This window comes from Sparus aurata, chromosome 23 (assembly GCF_900880675.1).
Source record: "Sparus aurata chromosome 23, fSpaAur1.1, whole genome shotgun sequence".
Lineage (NCBI taxonomy): Eukaryota > Metazoa > Chordata > Actinopteri > Spariformes > Sparidae > Sparus > Sparus aurata.
In genome coordinates this window covers 13326128-13339673 of record NC_044209.1, presented here as the reverse complement: position 1 = coordinate 13339673, position 13546 = coordinate 13326128, and the positions used below count along the sequence as shown (strand labels likewise).

The 13546-nt window shown below is 40.3% G+C and overlaps 1 long non-coding RNA gene across 1 annotated transcript; it reads left to right on the top strand.

Moving 5' to 3' along the window:
• Window positions 1-1400: 1400 nt before the first annotated feature.
• Window positions 1401-6659, top strand: LOC115576159 (uncharacterized). Its single transcript, XR_003982782.1, has 4 exons — window positions 1401-2115; window positions 4292-4411; window positions 5298-5329; window positions 5439-6659. It is a non-coding gene; the product is annotated as an uncharacterized LOC115576159 (long non-coding RNA).
• The last annotated feature ends 6887 nt before the right edge of the window (window positions 6660-13546 follow it).

Genomic DNA, 13546 nt, shown 5'->3' with positions numbered 1-13546 from the left:
TGCCGACGAATGCTACTCAAAGTACATTAATGTGAGCCATCTTCGGCGGGCTACGCGGTCACAATTCGCCCCCCCTCTCTCTCCCCACCTCCTGTGGCTGGCGGCGCTGAAATGTTTGATGCCCTCTCCCATCCGCAGCGGGCCTCTAGAGGTGGCTAATGGCTAAGCTAGCGCTACTGTTAAATATTTTGGGTTCGCCCCGGCGCACCATCCACCTCATGCACACTCAGCCCCCAGCTGCACAATGTCACGCATTTCCGCGATAGTAGCACGCTCACAAGATAAACAAGACACTTACTGGCTGTGCGGGACGAGGTAGCCGTGCTGCGACGCCGGTTGTCAAGCCCAAATGTTGCTTATTTAAATATTTTGGTGATGGGGGAAATCGCTCCCCCTGCCATTCTCCATTCTACCGACATCAACAGGTCATCCCAGGACACGCAGCAGCTGAGGGCGAGCCAGACGGAACCAGTGCGGCACGGAGCGGGGGGTGGGAGCACAACAAGGCACAATTCTTTTATGAGCGGCGCTCGCAAAGAGCTGCCGTGCCAAAAAAAAACCAAACAAAAAGAAAAAAGAAAAAACTTGACTGCCAATCTTCACATAAATGAGAGAAGAGTCACATGAAATTAACCGTTTCACCGCGAGCGCCACTGCGTTTCCTTGTTTTGATTGGCTGGCGCAAAAGAAAGTTCAGGACTGTGCCAACAGCGGACCCATCCCCTCTCTGCCTATCCCAAACTGAAACTGTCCCGTATCGGGCTGGGACCGTCCATCAACCTAGATCCACTCCTCTAACTGTAAGGACACCGGCACGGACCCCCCCCTCTCTCTCCCTCCCCTCCCCTCCCTTCCTCCCCCCTCCCCCTCCGCCGCCGCCGGGTCCTCAGGCGACCCCGGGCAGGACGCCCCGCACCTCGGCGGACAGGCAGAAGACACTCACCCCGCTCGCTGGGAAGTTAATGCAGAGCGTCGGTTCACTGGAGGAGAAGCACTGCTCTTCTCCCCGCTTTGCCTCGCTCCGGGCGGCCATTCAGTGTGAGCGAAACGCCGATAGCAGAGCCATCGAGGGCGGTACAGTATCCCAGGGGATTGCGGAACACAGAGCCACTGATCGCACGGCGCAGCAGAGGAGGAAGACAAGCATGACGCGCTCGTCATTCAATCGCATGATCGCTCCGAGCGCAGCCTCAATTTGGGGAGACCTATCCCACGGCGTGCGCTGTTTGCGCATTGGCACAGCAACAGCAGCAGCCCGCACAGAGAAACTCTCTCTCTCTCTCTCTCTCTCTCCCTCTCTCCCCCCCCTCTCTCCCTGCATATGAGCGATAGAATTGGGAAAAGTAGGCCGTGTGTGTGTGTGTGTGTGTGTGTGCTTATTTAACTTGAGTGAACTCAGCGCGCGCATATAAAGTGGGGATAAAGCCGCGCCCGTGTTGGCTGTAAACAAGAGAAACCTTATGTGCAGGCTGCAATGACATCTATCATACCTGTGTTCAGCTGAGGCACGTCAGGCCCCTCCTATAGGTCAAACCCCCATGCGGGCACATTGCACTGTATCCAGCCATAGCTAATCTGCTGTAAAGACAAAGTCTGCATTTGCATTAGTGTGCATGCATTTAACTCACGTGAAAGCGACAGTTGACCCTATGGATTTATGTCTTGACAAAAGCATTACGCATTGTGGCAGTGACAGAAAATGTGGATATGAGGTGAAAATAGGTGACAACCACCTGTGAGTTTCTTGGAACGGAGGGAAAAAGAAACCAATCTGTGTGTGTGTGTGTGTGTGTGTGTGTGTGTGTGTGTCATGGGAAAATCCTGTGCCACATATGCCACTGGAAACGCTTAACGTTCTGTTCATGTGCATTTTCGGCGTGCACATCCCTGGTAATGTGTTTTAAGAACAAATTGAAATGAAGCTAAATATTTCCACGCTGGAATATTTTGGTTTCGTCCTAGCAATGATATTATACAGAACTCCTGAAGGAAAGTTAAAGTCCTGCACAGATTCTCTCATCCTTTAACCGAGGAGCAAGTAGAAAGCATCCTGACGGGACGCATGACAAACAGGAATCAGCAGGACATCACTGGTATCCATCTACACAGCGTCAGGTTAGTCTGAGTCCCAAACACACTGAAAAACAACAGCATTTGCATTTCGTTGAAGACCCTGTGTTGCAGAAGGACAAATAAACGAACCTTGAGCTTTGTTTTTTATTGCTGATGAAAGGTCAAAATATTGGCGGGACAACTGCGACCACTAAGTCTTAATTGGGATTTTAAAGAGAAAATATACCCTAAAATATGTCACAGTGTATTATTTTTTTTTTCGACTGTACAGCTCATGAGCACACTAAAGGTGATGGTAAAACTGTTCAATTTAACTCATCCATGATGATTTGCTTGACTTTATGGAACCAATTTCTGATACACAGCTGTTATTGCCTCATTGAAATTATGTAAATTTAAAATTTAAGGCGTCAAAATGATATTTTACAACCCACATGTCAGCAACCAAAGTGTCACGTAATGACACAGTCCATTCAAGTCACACTGATTTGATTTTGCAAGTACTGACCACATCTCATTTGGGTCTCTTTATTATATTTCCAACTAGAAGCACGACAGCAGCTCACATTAGGGACATTAGCTTTCTTACTTTTTTAGGTTTTACTTTATTTTTTGCCAACATCTGGGCTTGTCACAGTAGGACAAGCCCAGATGTTACTAATACAAATTATATCTAATACAATTATAACAATGGCTATGTTATACCGGTCCTCACCAAATCTAAAAGCTGTAACTTAACATTGGCTTTGGTTTTTGTGCCCCATCCAGGCCTAACGCATGAAACTGAAAATTAAAATGAAATGCTGAGCGCTGAAAGGCCAAACACGTCCACGGTATGCAGAAATGTACACAGCCAACATTTATTCTAGTGATTTGGTTTGTCTGTGTGACAAATGTTCTCTGAAAACAAGATGCCTCGATGGTCGCGAGGCTGCACTTTGAGAACGGGTTTCCTCAAAGTGAAGCTGCAAAAATAACGGTTGAGATTTTCTGTGATGTGTTCTCAAGAAGAGCTGAGGCAGGAAGTTGCTGTTAATCCTTAGCAAGGGGACATCACAACTCTGGTGTTCTTTTTCACAAGTGCTCTCACACATTTGCTTGATGCACCCACCCACAAACGACAGTGGCGATCTAAGTGATACTTTCTTCACAAACATTTTCAGTTGTGTTGTCGATGTAGTATTGTACAGGCTTCAGTAAATTACGTTTGCCTGCTGTGTTCTTGGCTGCATCTAAGGACGTGTATTGTGGTCAAAACATATTCATAGTAACTCACAGCTGTCTATCACACAGCATGCAAGACATGGATTACATTTTACATTACAACTTACAAGACAGTCTTCCTTTAAAGTGCAAATAAAAAATGGGCACATTATCGTCTCTTTAAAGTGGCTGCTGAGCAATGCTCTGAGGGGGCTTCCTGGAGAGAGTTATTGTGGGTGCTTGTACCACCATCTAGAGGACAGTGAAAATTCAAATAAACAACACCTCTACACTGTTTCCTCACAGACGGGAGTAGTCAGATACAGTATATGTCTTTCTGTTTTCAAAGCAGTACAGCAGAGAGATGTCAGTACATTTGCTCAATTCACTGGCCAGACTTTAAAGCTTTTATTTAAATTTGTATTTCTTTTGATCTAACCTACTTTCATCTTTGGCACACGTGTGTCAGCGCTGGGTGAAACTGACCGTGAAGACTGGATTTGAAGTGAATGTTGGCAGAGAATCAAACTTCAAACCAACTTTGCTGCTGTAGTTCGCCTTTTTTTTTCACTGCGAACAGTTTAGCTTTTCATATCTGTAAAAGCACAGGTCTCATTCATACGATTTATCATGATCGACACATTAAGCCAGCAACGGTCAGTGTGCTCTATACCAGGACCGTAACACCCTAAAAAAACAAAAAACAAGCAGCTAAATGGAATTCCAGCCGTCTGTTTATACTGTTTATACTGTTTACACCTGTGATTTCTGTGACATGTGAAGACATGAAAAAAGAAAAATAAGCCACTGGTGACGTTACATTATAGGTCAGTATGGTTAATAGAATGTTGCCACCTGCTGGATGTGTTTGTAACTAAAATGCACATGCATTGTCATGTTTTGTCTTTGGTAACAACAATATTATCTGTTGAACTACAGGTGCAATTTTCTGCTTGTGTTGTTGGGGATCACTGATTGAAAAGTGACTGTTTGCATGTTTGTCTCTTTATCTAAGATATCGATCATGATGTATGAAGGACGAGGTTCTGTCCTCTGCACTGATTGCATGAACTAAAACGTTGTGGTGGAATTCTGTCTTGCCTGGACTCACTTTTTCTCTGTTGAGACACACCAGGTAAGAGCTGCTCATACTCTACATACATATTTAGAACATATACTTGTCTTACCATTAAATAATTATTAAACTTTTCGCTTTACCTTCTCATTAAAGCATCTTTAATTGAGGTCACGTTGGCATATAATGTTCTCAATTTGCCCGTGTTCCGGACCACTCACTTCTCCTTTGCTGATTTTGTGGGTTGTAGGACCTCTTGACATGTGTTCACATTCGTTTGATTGGAAGCTTATCAAGTATAAATAGAGCATCAGTGTACTCGCATAGCTGAAGTATTCACATTGCGGTGTAACATGGGTTGTATGGTTAGACTGTGGGATTGGCCTCTCGATAATAATAAATAATAACTTTTAAAAAATAACATTTTCATGACCGAATAAACTGAATTAACAAACTGACCTTATAGGACAACAAAATTTCATACTGTTTCACTATGTTTATGTGTGGCGGACCCTGCCACCTTTCTAGCTTCAAAAGGTGTTCTGGGGACTTTATTGTCCTCTGAGAACAGCTTGTTTATTCAGTTATAGAAAAAAAATGAATATTCCTGAGTTTGTATTATTACCTTCTGATTCACATTCTGATTTTGAACGTCTACTCCAAAACTACACATATGGCCCCTTTAACATGGAAGTAAATGTAACTTTAAGAAGGGCAGGGAAAGCACTGACTTACATTTCTCAGACTATTTAAGAAAATGACTGTGAATGAGCGTGTGTGCTTTCATGATGGCACTGGGATGATGCTTATCATGACACTAATTACAGTAATTAAGCTTTCATGATCATGAGAATGAAAACATTCATTAAGTGATGATAAAGATGTTGTTGTTTATCTTTTTCCCGTTCCATATTTGCCTTGATTTTAAACCGATGTGCCGTAAAAGCAAGTCCTCCAGAAAGGACTGCATGCACAACAGTAAGTTTCTCTCTTAATGCCTTTAAGATAAGAGTAATCTGTCTTCGCGATAAGATAAATCTCTATTTCCTGAGTAAAGCTGACTGAGCATGTATGCTTTCTTCTGCAGTGCACTACTTCAAGTTCACTTCGACACGATCACCGCTGGGAGCCGCTCAGTACAGTTTCAGCCTCTTACAGTTGGCCACTGGCGGTTTGTGGTTGAGTACCTTGCTCAGTGGTGCCTCTACAGTGGTTGTAGAGAGAGAAGCTGTTGGGTTGTTGCTTGTCCCTGGTTTATATTGACACACCGAAGGGGTCAAGCAAGGACCCAGAGGGAGGGGGCCTTGGCATAAGAATATGGGAGGGCATGAGGGTGTTAGACAGGGAGACGCTCTCAGGCAGTCTGCTGGGCACGGTGCCCGGCTTGCCTGTTGCGGGTCCCTTGGCACTTAGACTGGCAGCAGCATGCTGTGACTCCATCCCAGCAACAGCGTCACAGATTTGGGCTGTCTGCCACAAGGTCCCCAGCCAATCAGGGCGCACACAGTGCCAGATTACTCATGAGGTAGCCAATGGTAAGCCTGGATGTCTCAGTGTCATCCCTCCCAGATGTGGATTCCTTTAAACCCACAAGGTACACAAATGCAGACTCAAACACGCAGCTCGGACTCAAAGACAGAGTGTGCACACATTTACAGTGACTCTGTGTGTGTTTGTGTGTACGTGGAAAGTAGGAGAGATACAAAAACAGCCTGTGTGTGTTTTCATGTGAATGCACCTCTGTATCATGTCATTTATAAGTCCAGCTGAGACCTGCCAGCATCTTCAAATGACAACACAACTAGTGTCTTTGACAGAAATCAGCACTGCTGCATGGTGAGTTTTGTCTCGCTCTTGTGGACAGTCTGAGTAATACATGGCTGTGGGTATTATGACACTACACTGTAGCACTAAGCATATTCCTGAAGAATAATCACTCTTATACACCAGTACGTGTAATCATTTGATTTAAGGTAATAAATGATTTAAACAGGGGCGAAAATCCCATTTCATAGTTGGGGGGGACAATAAACAGTAACATTTTAGAGAATAATTCCAGGGGGGGGGACAAAGAATAAAAGTTGTAACCTGTCATCTTTTACCGCAATTTGATGCTTTAGTCTCTCTGTCTCTCCAACAGGAAGACAGAAGACCTTTCTTAGCACTGGCTGAGTCCACCTGCATATGTCTAGACTTAAAACAAAATGGTGGAAATCAAATTACCATGTACACATGCAATGAATAAACTAATTATCAGGCAAACATCTAAGTTTGTTTATCAGATTGCTCATAATCAGATAACTGCCTTTATCCAGATGAAAGATATCAGTTTATGCTATTTCTCTCTCTCTCTCTCTCTCTCTCTCTCTCTCGCAGTGTTGCACTCGTGCACTGTCAGCATGTTCAAATCAAATGTTTTAAAAAATGTTATCAAAAGTAATGATAATTACAATAATTGCATTATACTGTATTAGTCCTTACCCTACCTGTATACAAGTTCTTGTTTATTCACCCAGCAATACAAAACAATGGTATTAGGTGGAAGGTGGCAATAATACACTTTATGTGAACACATCTGACATAATACCTTTGTTTACTCTTCTAACTTCCACCACAGTCTATTGAATATCTTTACAAGAGGTAAAAGATCCAAACAATCCCAAAACTAAAGGAAATACCGTCAAGAATAATCCAACATAAAACAATTTCTCAAAAATATATATTTATTGTGTTGTCAACAAACATCTGACAACTATGCCACAAAACTGTATGTATTCTAACTCTATCTGTAAAACAGTTTTACAGATAGAGAGTTAAGACAGTTAACTCTGGATAACTGGATAAAACCTTCCTGTAAATAAATCTAAAATGTCAGTTATATCTGATTCTGACATTTATATCCAGACAGTCTTTTAGAATGACAAAAATAATTATTACTGCTCTTGTCCTGCCCTCTCCCTCTCCTCTCCTCTCTGTCTATGACTATCACTATCTGTAGCTTTTAACTTAGCTTAACAGCACTCGTAATTGAGTAGGCTTTTGAACAATGCAGGATAAATGTTGCAGACAGCCTGGACCTGGCGCTTTTTGTTAATGGGATGTGTGTTGTTGTAACTTAAGTAACTATGTCTGTGTGGTATAGACCTCTTACCCCGCGAAGCACGGTGTGAGTAGCAGGCCCCGTCCACACGCTGCTGCAGCTGCTAGCTCCGCCCGTTGGAAAGAGTGTGGGGTGGACTCAACCATTTGGGAATGGGAGGGGGGAGACTAAATCTTTAAAGATGTAAATAGCACATTATTGCGCGATTATAATGAGCACCGCTTACATTGTGCTTTAAATAAATGCTGCTGCATTGTTCAAAAATTATTAATTGTGTCTCAAATTATTCTGGGGGGGACAGCTTTACCCCTGTCCCCCTGATTTCCGCCTATGGATTTAAGTCATGACGAATGTAGTCTTCTATATTTAAATCTTTGTTTTTCTAAATGTTCAGTGATAAAGGGTTTGTTTATAACGGGGTATTTGAATCTCAAATAGTTGTGTTTATTTTTTAATTTATTATTGTCTTATTTGCTTTTAGATTTGGCACTTTTGGCACTTTTGTATGAAAAGTGCCATTCAAATAAAGATTGATTTGATTTGAGATTGATTTAGACATGCGTTACAAAACGCCACAGCAAATGAAACATAAAGATAAATGAACATAGCACAAACCAATGTCATGACTTTTACTGAAAAGAGGAAAGACAGAAAATGAATTTGGTGCTGCATTCTCACTACATATATGAGACGTGAGAGACACAGAAACGAGACTGTTTTGGCGTGTGTTACAAAGCAGAGTTATAATTTCACAAAATCAAAACGATGGTGTGTTCTGAAGCAAGAGATGTAAACAGTTTATAAATATTTTACACATTGAAGTAGACAGTTCTGACAATTTCAGACTTTAATGACGAGTAAAAGGAGAGAAACAGAGGGAAACCAGACAAATGAACCAGAGGAATGTGGTGAATTTATGACTGTAGACACAGTAATGCCAGAGGATGAGACTGGATTTCTTGTCTTGGTCTGTTCCTTGTCTGTCCTGACATCCTTCCTCTTTGAGGTCAAAGGTCACTGGGCCTGTGTGTGTGTGTGTGTGTATGTGTGGCTCAGTGCACTCCACCACAGACACAAAGAGCTGTTTGATCAAAGCATCATAAGTTCACAAAATAATTTAGTTCTTCCCATGTTCCTTTGAACGGTCCTCCACATAAACCATATGCCATTAAAAAAAAAACTCATTTGGACCATAAAGAGGGCTCTGTTCTGTGTGATCATCATCATCATGTTGTTTTGAAAGAGGAAACAAAAGGGTTGTGTCAGGATCTGGTGAGATTTGTTTGCCATGATCTTAGCTTTATAGAAGGGGGGTATAAGTGTTTGTTTACAAGAAATTATTGATGGTTAATTTCAGTTATAAATAGATTTGTGTGATATTTCACAAGTGAAGACCTTTTCTGTCTTCCACTCTGTCTGAGGGATATGAAGCTGACTGAATAGAGCCACCTGTCCATCTGCACCCATGCTGATGTCATCATTTGAAACTCTTTGCTTAGACCCAGAAAACCATTTGATTTGAGGGTTTAAGCCCCGTCCAGGGCACCAGAGTCTCTGTGGTCACTGGGGACTAGGAGGCTCTCTCCTGATGGGTCCGCTACATATTTTGTCAAGAAATTAATTAATCATCAGAATCAGAATCAGAATACTTTATTAATCCGCCAGGGGAAACTGTTTTTGTTCCAATGCTCCGTGCAAAGTAGAAATAGAAATAAATGAATAAATAAATGAATGAATCACTGACAGCGACATACCCAGAAATAGTATAATGCGGCGACAACGAGGGGCCGCTGAAAGTCTTGGGGTCCTCACCAAATCTAAAAGCTGTAACTTAACATTTAGAATTCTATGATAATTATACACTTTTGTATTTGAGTTGAAGTAAAGGTTTGAAGACTTACATTCTCTCAAAATTTGAGCACAGCGTTGTTAATCTCCATTATTGCTGGTGTACCTTATTCCTTTTACCCACCTGAGTGGTGTGCCTTCCACAAAACTTGACAGAAAATAACAAAAAAATAACTTCTGAACTCATTAAACATGGGAGGGTGTATAAAGATGAGTAGAAGCAGTGTCTTTGTATTCAGGCTAGATGGCAGAGTTGTGCTTTTCCAGCGTCTGGTGGAATCAGATGGAAATAAGGCTGTTGCACAGATGCTGCAGCGTGACAGGCCAGAGTGATCAGAGCGAGCAGCGAGCGGAAGCATTGAGCAACACTCAGGGTCCCAGAAAAGTACCAAAACACAGAAGTGAAACAATGCAGAGAGCAACGGTGCGTCACAGACACCAGGTGTGAGGTGTGGTTATGCCAGTAAGAGAAGCAGAGTGCACATTTAAATATCTCATATCAGTTAACGCAGGTTATCACGCTGAGTTCACATGGCTTCTCATGGCTTTGCTTAAGGTTTTAGTTCTAGTTCTCTGTTATTAATAGACTCCAGAGCTCAAAGAGTGTAAAATCTCTGCAATTACATATTGAGTCGAACATGGGCTGTTGATTCCAGGTGCTGTGGAGGTGATGAATATGCACATCTGCTGTTCTCGATGACGGTTTTATTCAACACGTATTCCTGCATTGGTATCAACAACTGCTCTCACGTTTATTCTTGGTGTCTTTTCACACTAGTTTACTAAGTAATGTAAAGGTCCGGTCACATGAAAGGAATCAGCGTATTCTGCAGAGTGAAGTGCAAGACGGGCCAGACTTTGACCTGTAAAGCTTTTAGCACAATTAAATATGTTCAAACAATGCACTTCTTTATCTTTATTTATGTTTATTAGTTGTCACAATTGAAAGAGACAACATGTATATAAAAGTATGTGAGAAAACAGTTCTAAATCTGAGAATAAGGTTGTTAGTTTGATTGTTTGATAGCTAAACTTTTTAATAAAACAAGAATATTCATGTGCAACAGACATACTGTCACTAATGAACGGGCTAATAAGACTACTAACAAGACTATCAAAGGTCTGGAATGAGGTTGGTAAATGACTGCATTTGGCTCATTGGTCGCCATGATTATGATAATAATACAACTGCTTATAAATATTTTTATTGATCTGCATTGTGCAGTGAAACAGAAAACTACCGCATCATTGGACAAGACGCAGTGGTTGAAAAATGAATGTAAATGGTATGAAAATTTGAGTCTGTGCTGCTGGTTTGCATAAGATTTAATGGTTTCAGTGGTTGCCGATATTTGAATACAGAGAAGTTGGAGCCCAGAGGAGAAACAGCTGCTCAGAAAAACTGAAACCATTGTGACAAAATGCAAAAAGCTGCATCCATCAGCTTGAAAACCAAGACAGCTTGCAACTTAATGTTTGTCACGATCGACACATTTGACCTTTATCGGTGTGTGGTTCCATCAGAGATGAACAAAAACCCTCCTAATAAAACATCATGCTTTGTGGTTTGTAGTTTTTAGTGATATCACTTCTAACATGACCAAATGAAACAAAATAAAAGCCAAAAATATTTTAACAAATCAGTAGCAAATGTTTTTTTTTCCTGCTGAGACTTGTCTTTTCTTTATTTTCCGATACAGATAACTTTATTGTTTCCAGATATCAATATTCAATATAGAAAATATTCTCTCCACATTTTCTCTGCAATTTGAGCTTAACATTTTTTTGTTATAATGTTCTTAACATAGATAAAACACAACTTTAAATATCAAGTTTTTATACACAATATACAGTATGTCGGATTCAAGTAAATTCTGTCAATAAATGTTAAACTTACATCCTTTATGCAGTCAAACAGTGTTGGGTGTCGTGGGGATGCCATTATACGGAAGGAAAATGTATTTGTAAGTTCCTTTTTATTATGGAAATACAATCTGATGAAAAGAGTGAACTGTTCTTACTTAGTTCTTACTTTTCATTTGCACTATGGAGGAATATGAGTCTTTTCATAATTCCTTTATCATGAAAAGTAATTCAGTCATTCATCTGTGGTACTCAAATGTGTGTTGTATCATTCTGAATACTTGACCTGAGGTCATTAATCATGTGAGGCAGTGCAGGGTCCAACAGCTCAGTGAGGATAATTACAGACCCTTGTTTATCAAAAATCCAAGAAAGAGCTGATGCAGAATCAGATGTTTATCCATCATTAATCAAAGTCTCAGATGAACGCACAGCAGCTCCTTGAGGCTCCTTGCTGTCCACCTTGAGATCTACTTCCTGTCCTCTGAGTTGAAATGTCACCAGTAGATGGAGCTGCAGACACTGCTGATGGCTAACACTTTATAGTCAAATGTAATATTCAACATGTGCGAAATTAAGTTAACACATTTTGTTGTGGATAGAGAAAGTACAGACTTCAAGTGTTAAGACGAATATGAACACCAGATATAAGAGTTTCTTTTAAAAACAAATTGGAGCAGCTGATCTCTGGCAATTTTACAGACATTGTTGTGTCTTCATTTGCAGAAATGGTCAGTAGTTGTTGCAGTTTAACATCAGCAAGCACATTGTTTTGCTGTATTTGGCCCATGTAATATTAATAGTGTTATTTTTTAAAAGTCTTTAATGCTTAATATAAGATACGTTATAGTCTCAGTATTTCTTTGTATAATGCATTATTTCCAAAATGTTAATCTAAAATATAGAATAAAAAAATAAACGATATGGAATAAAGTATAGTATACTTTATATATTATCACAATATATGTGTACATAATTTATACCCTGTATATATTATTAATATATTCTAGTAGAATATACACTTCTTCTTATTTTTGTTCTGTTTTTTATTTTATATTATATGGTATATATATGAAAATGTATTTGTAAGTTCCTTCCAATAAGATATTATGGAAATTAAACACGTGATGAAAAGAGTGATGTATTTAGTTCTTACTTTTCATTTGCACTATGGAGGAATATGAGTCTTTTCATAATTCCTTTATCATGAATGTAATTCAGTCATTCATCCGTGGTACTCAAATGTGTCTTGTGTCATTCTGAATACTTGACCTGAGGTCATTAATCATGTGAGGCAGTGCAGGGTCCAACAGCTTTAACATGATATATTTTACCTCTGGGACAATTAAGGTATTTATGTATTCTGTATTACATGTATCAGGATCAGTGCTTGGTGACATCACTGGTCAGAGCAAGGGTGTCACTTTGTGCTGAAAGCCTTTAGGGACCTCAATATATGCAAATGTAGGCAATGCAAAGGAGAAACCATATGAGACCATTCTGAAAAACGAACTGCACCTTTACATCTGAAGTTATACCACTTCTTGTTTTGGTGCTTAACTTCAATGTAGAGAAACAAAGTTCACAAGAGCTGATGAGTCGAGTTAAACCAATCATGACTCATTCTAATCGGAAAGTATTCCTATTTAAATAAATAGAAAACAATCACAGAAATCAAATATCACATAAATAAACCACTTTTAAAACATACACAATTTTAATTCACTCTAAAAAAACAACAACACACACACAAAAAGTGACACATTCTACACAGTTAAACTCTAATACCGCCCCTGTCACTCTCATCCACTAGGGGGCGCCACAGGACCACCAATCTGAAAGCAACACTTTGAAACTCCATTTCTTTTTTTAAAAAAGTGTCCTAATTTACAGCAACTAAAACTGCTGTGTCAAAGAGGAAAAACAGAGGGAAAAAAAACAGTACCCTGCACGGGACTGTAAGTCATTATATTATCATGTAACGCCAGCAAATAAGACACGTGTTTGCAAACCTTATGGGTTACCCCAACTAGCTAGTCTCCAGCTAGCTTATTAGCCTGACGGTTTTAAATGCTAATATGTGTCTAATATGTGAATGAACAGTAGCAGCTTTCCTGCACATGTTGCCCTCTGTTGCTAAACTGTAGTTAATACTGTACATATCAGGTCCAGCAGCCAGTTTCAACTGTAGGTGCTGATGGAGAGCAGCAAGTATATCAATCATTTTAACTTAATTATGCTTTCAAAAGGCGGTGGGGACATGTCATGTGCATCTTAAGTGTTTGCTCTGTACCTCTATTCAGAATCTTGCTCCTACAGTGAATTTGCAAATGTAGTCATTTCCTTAAACCCACAAGTCAAGATGGTAATCCTCTAATGTAATT